Source organism: Orcinus orca, chromosome 1 (genome assembly GCF_937001465.1).
Source record: "Orcinus orca chromosome 1, mOrcOrc1.1, whole genome shotgun sequence".
Taxonomy (NCBI): domain Eukaryota; kingdom Metazoa; phylum Chordata; class Mammalia; order Artiodactyla; family Delphinidae; genus Orcinus; species Orcinus orca.
In genome coordinates, this window is record NC_064559.1 from 139,832,837 (window position 1) to 139,844,658 (window position 11,822).

The 11,822-nt window shown below is 34.8% G+C and overlaps 1 long non-coding RNA gene across 1 annotated transcript; it reads left to right on the top strand.

Moving 5' to 3' along the window:
- The first annotated feature begins 255 nt into the window (after window positions 1-255).
- LOC125962186 (uncharacterized) lies at window positions 256-10,386 on the top strand. The gene is made up of 3 exons (XR_007473688.1): window positions 256-358; window positions 8,955-8,988; window positions 10,299-10,386. It is a non-coding gene; the product is annotated as an uncharacterized LOC125962186 (long non-coding RNA).
- The last annotated feature ends 1,436 nt before the right edge of the window (window positions 10,387-11,822 follow it).

Consider the following 11,822-nt stretch of genomic DNA (forward strand, 5'->3'; position numbering starts at 1 on the left):
AACCTCTACAGGAATGAGTCCTTTCGGAAGAAACACTCTCTCTTCTGTCAAAAGTGTCAAATAAATGAAGTAACTCAACTACACTTGTTTGGGAGTAGCCCTGTGTTCTCAAAATTCTGGGATGAGGTCAGGAGTGCTATAGCAACCATTATGAAATGTGAGATTTCATTGTGCCCTAGACTCTTGTTTACTGCACAGAAAGGACTTTGCACTAGATAAATATAGAGAGCTCCAGGCATTGCACTGTTAGTGGCCAAAAAGCAAATAACCTTTAGTTGGAAAGTAAAGCTGTCCCAGACCTAACAGACAGGGATTGAGAGCTGACTGCAGTGAACATGGTGGAAACTATTTTATTAAGGTGAAGGGAGATTACTACGGTGGATACAATATTACCTGCAACCTGCTTAAATATTCTCTTTGCTTTACATTCTCAATAGGAGATGAAAAATTTTGAAGCCAGAATAAAAACATGGGCTTATATGAGAAGTAAGGACTGTAGATAGAGAGAAGAAATCTATGATTAATTTGAGTTCCCTCAGAAGTAGACCCTGAGGCTAGGGTTTGAGAAGTAGTAGGTTATTTGGTGAGGCAGGAAAGGAAAGGCAAAAAATAAAGGGTACTTAACCACTGGGCAAACTGAAAGTTAATCCTAGATAGGAACTCTGGGAACCTATAGGACAGATGCCTCAGAGTTAGCTCAGCCCTGGAGCCATGGAGCTGGAGGAGTTGTATGCTAAATCTATCATTGGTCGGGGAGGAGAGGAGATTACATTTTAACATCACTGATTCAATGCATTGGAACCTTCATGCAATTGGATGTTTCTGTAGGACCTTAAAATGGTGAGGCCTCAGGAGATATAGTTGGGGCATCTACTACAATTTGTGAAGCCAGATTTCCTTGGGATATTTTAGCAATTTGTGTTATATACTTACGAATTTGCACACACACACACACACACACACACACGTTTGACTTAGGAATTATCTTCATTTGCTTTTTTCTGGTTTTGTTTTTCTGTGTGTGTTTTACTGAAGTATAGTTGATTTACAATGTTGTGTTAATTATTGCTGCACAGCAAAGTGATTCAGTTATACATATATATACATTATTTTTTATATTATTTTCCATTATGGTTTATCATAGGATATAGAAAATAATTCTCTGTGCTATACAATAGCACTTTGTTGTTTATCCATTCTATACTAAACATAGAAGTGTGACTGGCATAAAGGCAGAGAACTTCAGCAGACTGACACACAGGACAATGAAGTGGAAAGAATAAACACTTTAAAGTTAGATAGACTAAGGTTCAAATCCTAGCCTTACCAGCCAAGTGAATTTGAACATTTTGAGTGAATTTAATGTATTTCATCTTCATTTTCTATATTGGCCGAATGGGTAAATAATACACATTTTGAAGAGTTGTGATAATAGAGTTCAAGCTCCTAGTACAATGCTTGGATTATAACAGTATGTCAATGAAGATTAGTTATGATGGCCAACACCTTCCCCAGGGCTACCATCACCACCACAATCAGTAACAGTAACATCATATCATCATCACCATCATCACCATTATCAACACCTTCATTGTCATTTGTCCTTGCTCAAAATGCTTGGAGTTTTCTCTGCAAAAGTGAACAAACAAACAAACAAACATCTTTCTATATAATGGGAGGAAAATAAGAACAATTTTCAATATGTAAAAATATGTGAAAAGGACTCAAGACTCCTCTGAAATGAAATGTGTCATTTTTTTTATTGCACTTAGCATTGGGTGTACAGCTGCTTCTGTTAGGACACTTAGGTACTAATTAACAGGCACTAACAGCTTCAAGGGAGAAGAGTCATGTAAATACTCTTATTTAGAAAATATTTAAAGTAGTCATTACAGAGATTCTCCAAATTATCACATATTTTATGACAATCTATTTTCTAAAATGAACCAAAGGACTAAGCCATTCTGTTAAATACCATGTAGTAGCACCTCCATACAACTGGCTACACCATTATATGGCTCCAGATACAGATTTAACACAGTAATTTCTTTTCCTCTCTTCTGAAAATTATAGCACTGAAGAAAATACTAGTCACTTACATAAATTAAGTATACTAATTGGGTATCAGTGACTGAGTGTACATACATGAAGAATTTGACAAAGGTTGGCAAAAGCACGGTGACCTTTTAAATGTATTGTTAATTGAGGAGGCTACTTTTTTTTCGATACCTCAGTAATTCAGATGTAAAAAACCCAGAAATTATTCCACCTTAACTAAAAAATCCAGTCATCCTGATAATGATAACTAAACGTTCCCCTTTATTGATCGTATCTTGCTCCAGATTTTTAACACCATGGATGTGCCGATAACTCTTATTTTTTATCATTAGTCCTGACTGGCTTATCCAAATATCTCCCCTCAACTCACCTCCTTAACCAATATCTTTACCAGGATGACCTATAGGAATCTCAATAACATGTAAACTAAAACAGTGGAGTTTATTTCCCCTCCTCTAATTCCAATGTGCTCCCCCTTGAAGCAAATCTTGGGGAGTCACCTTTGATTCTTCTCTTTCCCTCTCCCTTCATTTCCAAACCATCAGCAAGTTCTAAAGGCTTTGCCTCTAACTTATTTCCTGACGCTGTCTACCTATTGTCCCTCCACTACTCCCATCTATTCCAAACCACCATCTTTTGTTTCCTGAACTACTTCAATAATCTACTCATTAGTCTTCTTGCTTCCCTATAATTCTTTATCAACCACCAATCTAGAAAGGCATCTTTAAAACAAAACTTGAATCAGAGTCTGCCATTTTATGCTTAAAAATTTCCAGTGGTCCCAGCTCATATTCCAAATAAAATTTTAAATGCTTACCAAAACACATAAGATCCTACATGGACATTTGCCTCTTGGAATACTTTTTTCTAGCAATTTCCCTCTTACTTTCCAGCCATAGCTTTCTTTTTCAGGGACATATCAAGTTAATTCCTGACTGTGGACTTGTGCTCTTGACATCTGGAATATTCTCCCAAATATTTTTATGGCTAGTTCTTTGTAATTCAGCTCTGAGCTCAAATATCATCCTTTAGAGCAGCTTGCTTTAGCAACCCTATTTAATATCTCCCCCACATCCTCCTCAGTCACTCTATTCATAACTCATTTTTGCCTCATATCATTCACAACTCTTTTTTTCTTTATTAACTCTTCTGTTGTCAATCTCAACAAATAGAATACAAGAGCTATGAAAGCAGACACTGACTGGTACTCCATGACTATGAATGGGACTCTCTGGATGTGATAGCATGCCCTCCCAGGTTGTTCTTCCTATGTAGATAAAGAGTTCTCCCATCTGCTTCAGGAGACTCTGACATGTTGCCCAGAACTGGTTATCCAGCCATTTTGAGTTTTTCAGGACTTATTTCCTGGTCTCAAATAAGCTATCTTGCTGAAGAAGAGTAGTGATAGTTGAAGTCAAAATGCTCCACAACCTCAGACACATTTCATTCCCATGTAGGGATGATTGATCTGACTACAATATGAAATGTGTGTCATGCTAAGTCGAATGTGTAAATAGATAGCCTGGGACTTGGAGGCTCTGTCGACTAGCTTAGACTCTTTGGCCAGAATAGTTTTATACAATAGAATGTTGATTGTTGCCCCTCCCCACCAAGTGGGTACTACACTCTTACCAGTATCATGTTTTATATGGATTATTACCAAGTAGAAAATTAGAACAATCATTGCTCTGCATATAGTAACTGGCAGGTACCCTGATAATAATCCTGGGACCTCTTCTCTTGGTCAGGTCAGGGCTCCCATAGTCTGATGTAGTGGAAGGTTTTGAGAGTTATTCTTTGAATTGTTTCTTTTCCTAGTTACAGTTGTATTCATCCTCTAGTGTCTACTACAGTCATATCTGTACCTAGATTTGCAACTATTATGGACTGAAATTGTACAAGTTGCTGACATATTAATATGTAATCTATAAAGTCTCCCTTTTTTGACCAGAGAGGAGGTATAAATCAAGAATCAAAGTTTAGTTTGTCTAAGAATTTTTTGCAAGTTGACCTCCTACAAAATTCCATGAAAAATGGCCACAGCTGAATGCTAAAGGCAATTGATTTTGAAAGATAGCTGAGGGGGTAAATCAGATCATCCATTTACCATGCCATATAAGCTGTAACAAGGCTTGGACCCCAGCTCTCTGGTCAGACCAGGTGTATGAGTTATCTATAACTATGTAACAAATTACTCCAGAACTTAGCAATTTAAAACAAAAACATTTATGATTTCATAGTTACTGTCAGTCAGAAAGTGAGGAGTGGTTTATCTGGGTGGTTATGACTCAGTGTCTTATGAGGATACAATCAAGAAGTGGTACCAGGCTGATAATTTTAAGACTCAACTGTGGGACGATTCACTTCCAAGTTCACTTATGTGGCCTGTGGCAATACTCAGAAGATATGTTTCCAAGTTCACACATATGGGTTTCTCCACAGGCTTTTCCCATGACATGGCAGCTGGCTTCCCCGAGCATAAGGAACACAAGAGAGAATGAGAAAGGGAACTAAAGATGGAAGCCAGGGTCTTCTTATGACTGAAGAAGTGAATTCTACTGTACTCTATTCTTTACAAATGAGTCAATAAGTCCAACCTAACTCAAAGGGGAGCAAATTAAACAAAGGTCTGAACACCAGAAAGTGGATCATTGGTAGCCATCTCAGAAGCTGCCTTTAGAGGGTAGGTGATCCCTGTTTATAAACAGCATGCATATAAAATAGGGTTAATTTCCATGTCATATTGCTGTTGGATTCCAGCCAACAATACTAGTAGGTGCTAGTGTTTTCCTAATCGTGCAACTTGGAAGGCCCTCTCCCAGTTTATTTCTGGGTCCATGAGATTCCTGTGAGCTATTCAAGAATACAATGAACAGTGAGGAATCTGAACTTTTACTATTGCTTCTGTCTCCATGATTTTCATGATTTCCCCTTTCCTAACTAGCATCCCTGTAAGAGTGGCTTATTGCTATTTTAGCAGATATGATGTATATTCTGTCCCATCATTTGCTTTTGTTGGTACATCACTTATTTTTGTTATTGTTGTTGCCTTAGTATTTTATGTACTCAGTGTTTCAAACCCAAACTTTCCTCAAGTTGTATACATTTACTCTTACTAGATTAAATCCTATTAGATTCTAATAGAAATTTAATAGAAGGTAAAAAATTTTTAGTAGAATCTGTTCTACATTTTCTTTCAAAAATCTCTCCTGAATGTTTCTGATCTGCTACGCAGCAATTGAATTAAATTTTCCTTTATCATCATACTGATGATTACTTTAACTTTCATCTTGTCATAGATTCTCTACTTATTGGATTCCTTATCTCCTTTATTCTTGTTATTTTTATTGTTGTTTAAATTCCTAAGCTTTGTTCTTTAGTTGCTTCTTGAAGAATAGTGCATTAGAAGTAAAAATTTAAGACATTGGTATGAAATTTTGATTGGAAAAAAATTTTTAAGAAGTTTGAAGCCTTGTTCTATGGTCTTCTAGGTTAAAGATAGTACCGTTAAAAAGCTCCATATCTTTATATAAGAAATGTGTTTTTGTTGTTGTTGTTTTACCTCTCTCTGCAAGCTAGTAGAATCTTCTATTTGTCTTCAGTACTTTGTAATTTCATAATGATATAGATTGATTCATCTCTATCTTCTGGTTCCTTGGTGAGCTCTTTAAATCTAGGAGCTCATGCCCTTTATTTTTGTGAAAATTTCTTGACTGATTTCATTGATGATTTCTTCCTCTCTATTTTCCTTTTTCCCACTTTCTAAAATATATATTTTAATGCAGTTGTCATCTCTCATATTCACTTTGATTTGAGATTAATACCCAAAACACCATTATGGGTAAAAAAAGAGAAAAAAAGTCTTTGCTCTTTCTTTAGTGAGCTTATGTGGGGCAGGGGATGAGCAGAAGTTCAATGTCTATATTCACTCCATCTTCTTTATTTGGGCACACTGAATTGTTTGTCTGTTTTGTTTTTAATTGATTTGTTGGCATCTTTATGTAAATTTCACTAGTGTTTCACTCAAAATATTTACTATAATTATTAATGTTGTTGAGTTTATATCCACTGTCTTGCTATGTTTTTCTATTTGTGCCCTCTGATTTTTTTTCCCTTTTTCTGCCTCATTTTGAATTAACTACATAATAATTTTTAGTGTTTCTTTTAGTGTCCAATTTACTTTTTAGCTCTTCTTCTTTGCATTATTTTGTTAATGGATTACTCTTGGTATTGCAATGCACACTTAGTCTCCTATGAGTTAACATTGTAACACCTCTTTTAAAATGTAAGAATCCTACAATGTTATAATTATATTAACACTCCCTCCTGTCTATTATGTTACTGTTACAGTAAATTTTACTTTAGATCCATTATAAGCCCTACAAAAAGTGCTACTATTTTTGTTTAAACCATAAATTAACTTCCAAAGAATTGAATAACCTTTTATTTTTACGTACATATTTATCATTAAATTACTTTTTAGAGATTTATATTTTTATCTGGTATCATTATCCTAGGCTAACATTATTTTCTTATGGCACTTTATAGACTGTTTTCTGGTCCTCTGGATTCCCATTGTTTCTCATACAAAGTTGTTCTTTTTGTTGTTACCTTATAAGCAATGGGTATCCCCAATGAATTTTAGTATTTAAAAAATTTTTTTTCTTTGTTTACATAAGTTTGACTCTTATGTGCCTAGTTGTGTTTATTTGTTTTGTTTTGTTTTATACTTAACCTGCTTAGACTTCTCTGAACTTCCTCGATCTGTGGATTGAAGAAATTACTTCTTTTGCCATATTTTATCTCTCTTCTCTTCCTAGAATTCCAATTACATGTATATAAGATGACTCAGTTTTCCACAAAGTCATTGAGGTTTTACTCATTTGTTTTAATCCTTTTTTTCTCTTTGTGAGTTAACTTTATCCATCTTTTCTTCTGCTGTGCAATATGCTGTTAAACTTTCTAATGTGCATTTCTGATTTCACATATTTTTTTTTCCAAGTCTAGAATTTCCATTTAGTTCTTTTGTAGAGTTTTCATGTCTTTCAAATCTTCCCTATGTCTTCGCCCATTCTGGTTTCTTTTCAATTTTCTAAATCTTCTTCTCAGCCCAGTAAAATCACTGCTTTCTACTTGAGCTCTAGCCATTTGTGGGCTACAAAATTAGCAGTCTCCTGAGGGAAAATGTCAATATTGAGTGTGGATCTCACTCAGTGTGTTTCTATTCTTTCAAGGGTAATACATTCTCTAGGTTCTTCTCCTTATATATAAAGAGATTTATTATAAAAAAAAATCACTCACATAATTATGGAGGCTGAGAAGTCTCTAAATTTTGTCAGGAAGTTGGAGATCTGGAAGAGCCTAAGGTATAATTCCAGTCTAAGTCCCAAGAACTTGGTCCTTAGAACCAGGAGAGGGAATGGTGTAAATTTTAGTCTGAAAGTTAGTAGGCTCAAAACCCAAGAATAGGAGATGTTTCAGTTCGAGTCTAAAGACAGGAAAAAGACTGATGTCCCAGCTCAGGGAAGTCAAGCAGGAGGAATCCTTCTTACTTAGTCTTTTTATTCTATTCAGGATTTCAGTTGATTGGATGAGCTAATTCACATTGGGCAGGGAAATCTGCTTTGCTCAGTCTATAGATTCAAATGTTAATCTCATACAGAAACACCATCACAGATGCACCCAGTCAAGTTAACACATAAAATTAATCTTCACCTTCCCTAAGTAGATTAGAGTTCAGTGAAAGAAGAAAAAATTTTCAAGTATGTACGTTACTTTCTCTCAGATATAAATTGTGTTATTCTGTGAAGGGCTCAGTATATAGTTGTGCGGAGAAATCGTGGGTGGATTTCATCAAGGAAGGTATATACAAGCAATAGATGACTTTCCTCAAAATAGGGCCATATTTAGGCAAAGTCTTAAAAAGAGTGGGCCAGCCATTATGCTATTTATTTATATTTATTTATATTGTGTCATGAAGACACAAGTAATATTGACTTAAATATTAAAGAAAAATAAGAGGGTGTGTGGGTTTCAGGTGTACCTCAATCAGAGCTGCGGAACCACATCTCTGTCAGTCTCTTGGTTGTGCCCTGCTTAGTGTATTAGCATTATTCTCAGGATTGCTTATTTTATAGGCTCATGATGGTTAAAGAAATTCCAGGCCTTATATCCACTATTGGGAAGACTAGAAAGAGTCTCAGAATTCTCCTATAAAGTCTTTATAACTGTGCCAATTAAGTCATCCCTTAGCTAATTTCTTAACTATGATAATATGTGTAATAAGTTTATTTTACTACTTGGTACATTATTCACAAATGTTATCAGTCGGTACCACTGTTTCTTCTCCTTCTAACTACTTTCGTATTTCAGATCACACTTTTTATGCTATGTTCCCAAAGCAGGGTAAAAGGTGATCTTGATCACTCCCGTCCTGTACCTGACATTTTAGGGTGAATAAAATTTACCTATTTTCTCTCTGCCAGAGTAATTTGCTGGGAACAGAACAAATTGATGGTAACAGTGGCGGTGATGATGATGATAATCAGTCTCGTTTGTTGAGTGAATGATTGCTTACCAAGTGCTCTCCTTCATGTGATCTTATGTAACCCCTATACCAATTAGGATAAAATGAATCTCTCCTGGTGGGATGCGAAGCAATTTGGGACCTGTTTATGGAAATGCAGGGATTGCAGGTCTCATATCACATGTAGGCAATTGCTTATTCTGCATGTCTGTAAGAACAGCTTTGCTTGAGACTCTAGTGAACATTAGAATCCCAGAAGCCACTCCAACTGTCTGTGGAGTTGGAGAATCATAATCGCCTCACTCTCTGAGTGGATATTCTGCATTAAATTTTATGTAAGAATTTTGTGGACTTTCTTGCTCTCTTTCAGAAAATCCAGCCCTGTACTGTCTTTCAAATTAAAGGTAATTACAGCTCAAATTCAGTCTTAAGTAGAAGCTAATGTGAGCTTATATTTTTGGATACACAAATAAGAAAAAATAGTTATATTTATCTCAGTTAAAAAAAGAACATTCATAGATACTATCTCACTTGATCTTCACAATTCCATATGATAGGAGGGAGTGAGTGGAATAAATATTTGTTTATTGCATGACATGTTCCAGACACCAGACATCAAAAAAAAAAATAGATATAAGTAACTCTATAACTCTCATATGAACTTCATGCCAAATGTGTGACCTATGAATTATTGATCGAGACTTTAGAAATTAGGAATTTAAGGCTCAGAGAGTTTAAGTGATTTTCCCAATAGTATGCAACTAAAAACAACTGAAACTAGAACTCAGTCTTTCTGACTCAAAGTCCTGTGGATTTTGCATGATCACAATTGCTGCCTCAGATACTCATGATGCACATTATAAATAAATGTCCTTGGCTTTTTCTGTTGGTTGGCATTTTAAAATACACTCAGAGAATAATTCATTGTCTGTGTGTGTGTATGTGTGTGTGTTGTGTGTGAGTGGAAAGTCTTTCTCCATTTATATGTGCTCTATTTGCAGATTCATAGTCTAGACGGCCACGGCTGCAAGTATTCACTGGTGGACCATTACAATGATGTTTGTTCTTTCTCATTAATATCATAAATGGGTGTACGGTTTGATAGGTCTAAGTGACAGAAAAATATTTTTATAGGTATAACAGGCACCCATGTCTTTGTAATTAAGCTTGCCTGAAATAAGACCAAAGGCATCAACTTATTTGTGACTCTTATTGTGCAGCCTCTTTTCATGTTATTTTATTAACATAAAGGGTGCTTTTAATTATGCAGAGCTACAAACTGCATTATTGATATTCTGTGAACATTAACTACACCTGACTCTAACAAAGCAAAAACAGAATGCTGTCTCTAATTTTTTAAGATTTTTAGAAAGAAAGAAAGTCTGTGTTATAAAATAAAGTATTTGGAGGTATTATCCTCCTTGAGTTGTTACTATGTGAGGATGTGGATGTAGTGGTTTTCATTGTTGGAAGTTCCCAGCTCCATAATTTTGTTTAAATGTTCTTGAATAGTAGTAACATATTGAAAAAATGTTACTAGAGATTTGTCATCTGACTCTAATTGGCATAGTTTTATTTTATATTTATTTATGTATTTATTTTCATTTTTATTGGAGTATAGTTTATTTACAATTTGTGTTAGTTTCAGGTGTAGAGCAAAGTGAATCAGTTACACATATACATATATACATTCTTTTTTTCTTTTCCTATATAGGTCATTGGCCAATCACATTTTTCACAAAATTAGAACAAAAAAATTTATAATTTGTATGGAAGCACAAAAGACCCAGAATAGTCAAAGCAATCTTGAGTAAGAAAAATAGAACTGGAGGAATCAGGCTCCCTGATTTCAGACTATATTACAAAGCTACAGTAATCAAAACTGTTTTGTACCGCCCCCCCCCCAAAAAAAGAAATATAGCTCAATGGAACAGGATAGAAAGTCCAGAGATAAACCCACCCACCTATGGTCAACTAATCTATGACAAAGGAGGCAAGAATATACAGTGGAGAAAAGACAGTCTCTTCAATAAGTGGTGCTGGGAAAACTGGACAGCTACATGTAAAAGAATGAATTTAGAAAACTCTCTAACACCATACACAAAAATAAACTCAAAATGGATTAAAGACCTAAATGTAAGGCCAGATACTATAAATCTCTTAGAGGAAAACATAGGCAGAATGCTCTCTGACATAAATCACAGCAATATATTTTTTGATCCACCTCCTAAAGTAATGAAAATAAAAAGGCATACTTTTATTTTTTTAACATATCTTATTCTATGTAGTCTATTGTAGATTTACAAGAATATCTCAAAAGTGTAGACTTCCACTTGACATTTAATTCAGAATTCTGGAATCTGTCAGTCAGGTTAAATTTTTAATGGATTTAAAGGAAGTAGCTAGTTTCCAGGATCAGGTACCCTAATGACTTTTCATTCAGATTTGTATTGCTTTGTGTTGCTTTACCAGTTAAGTTTGGTTTTTAGATTGAGAGTGTGAGAGAGAGAATGAGAATAATTGCCTGATTGCAGTAGCCTGGTCTTAACCTTAATAGTCTATTATAGATAAGTCACATGGGAGTTTATTGCCATTGGAAGATCATGAAAATGGTAATTGTGAAATTAATAACTATTGTCTTCCAAGATGAAGGAAATTAAAAGAATCAAAAAATCAAGAGGCTTTGTCTTGCTTCACTCTGTACCATCTATGGCATTTTCAGCCAAAAACCCCTTCCATATTAGGATCAACTATGAAAAATTAAAAATAGTTTGAGTAAAATGACTTCTAATATTATATAGCTCTGGTAGTGAAAGATACATATGCCATTGGAACCATCTTTTTATTTTGGGCTTAGTTCAAAACTTTACTAAAAGTGTATTTATGAGTATTTTTTTATGACATTGCTCTTGAAAAATTGGTGGTACCTAGGTGGTCTGATGTTTTATCCATTCCCTCCCTCAATGAATGCATAATAGGTATTTTCTCTGTAAGTAAAAAAGAGAACCAGCCAGTTATGATCCTTGTGTTTATGGTATACTTGGGTAGAAATATGTTATAGAGAAAAAGACAAAAACAATTACAGGTGTTGTGATAAGCAGAAAAGAACTTTAAAATGACTATTAAAATACATTAAATAAACTATAGGAAAAGACATGTATGATGTTGATGAGATGGGGAATTCTAGAGCAATAAAAAAAAATCCAAATTGAAATTCTGGAGATGAAAATTACAATAT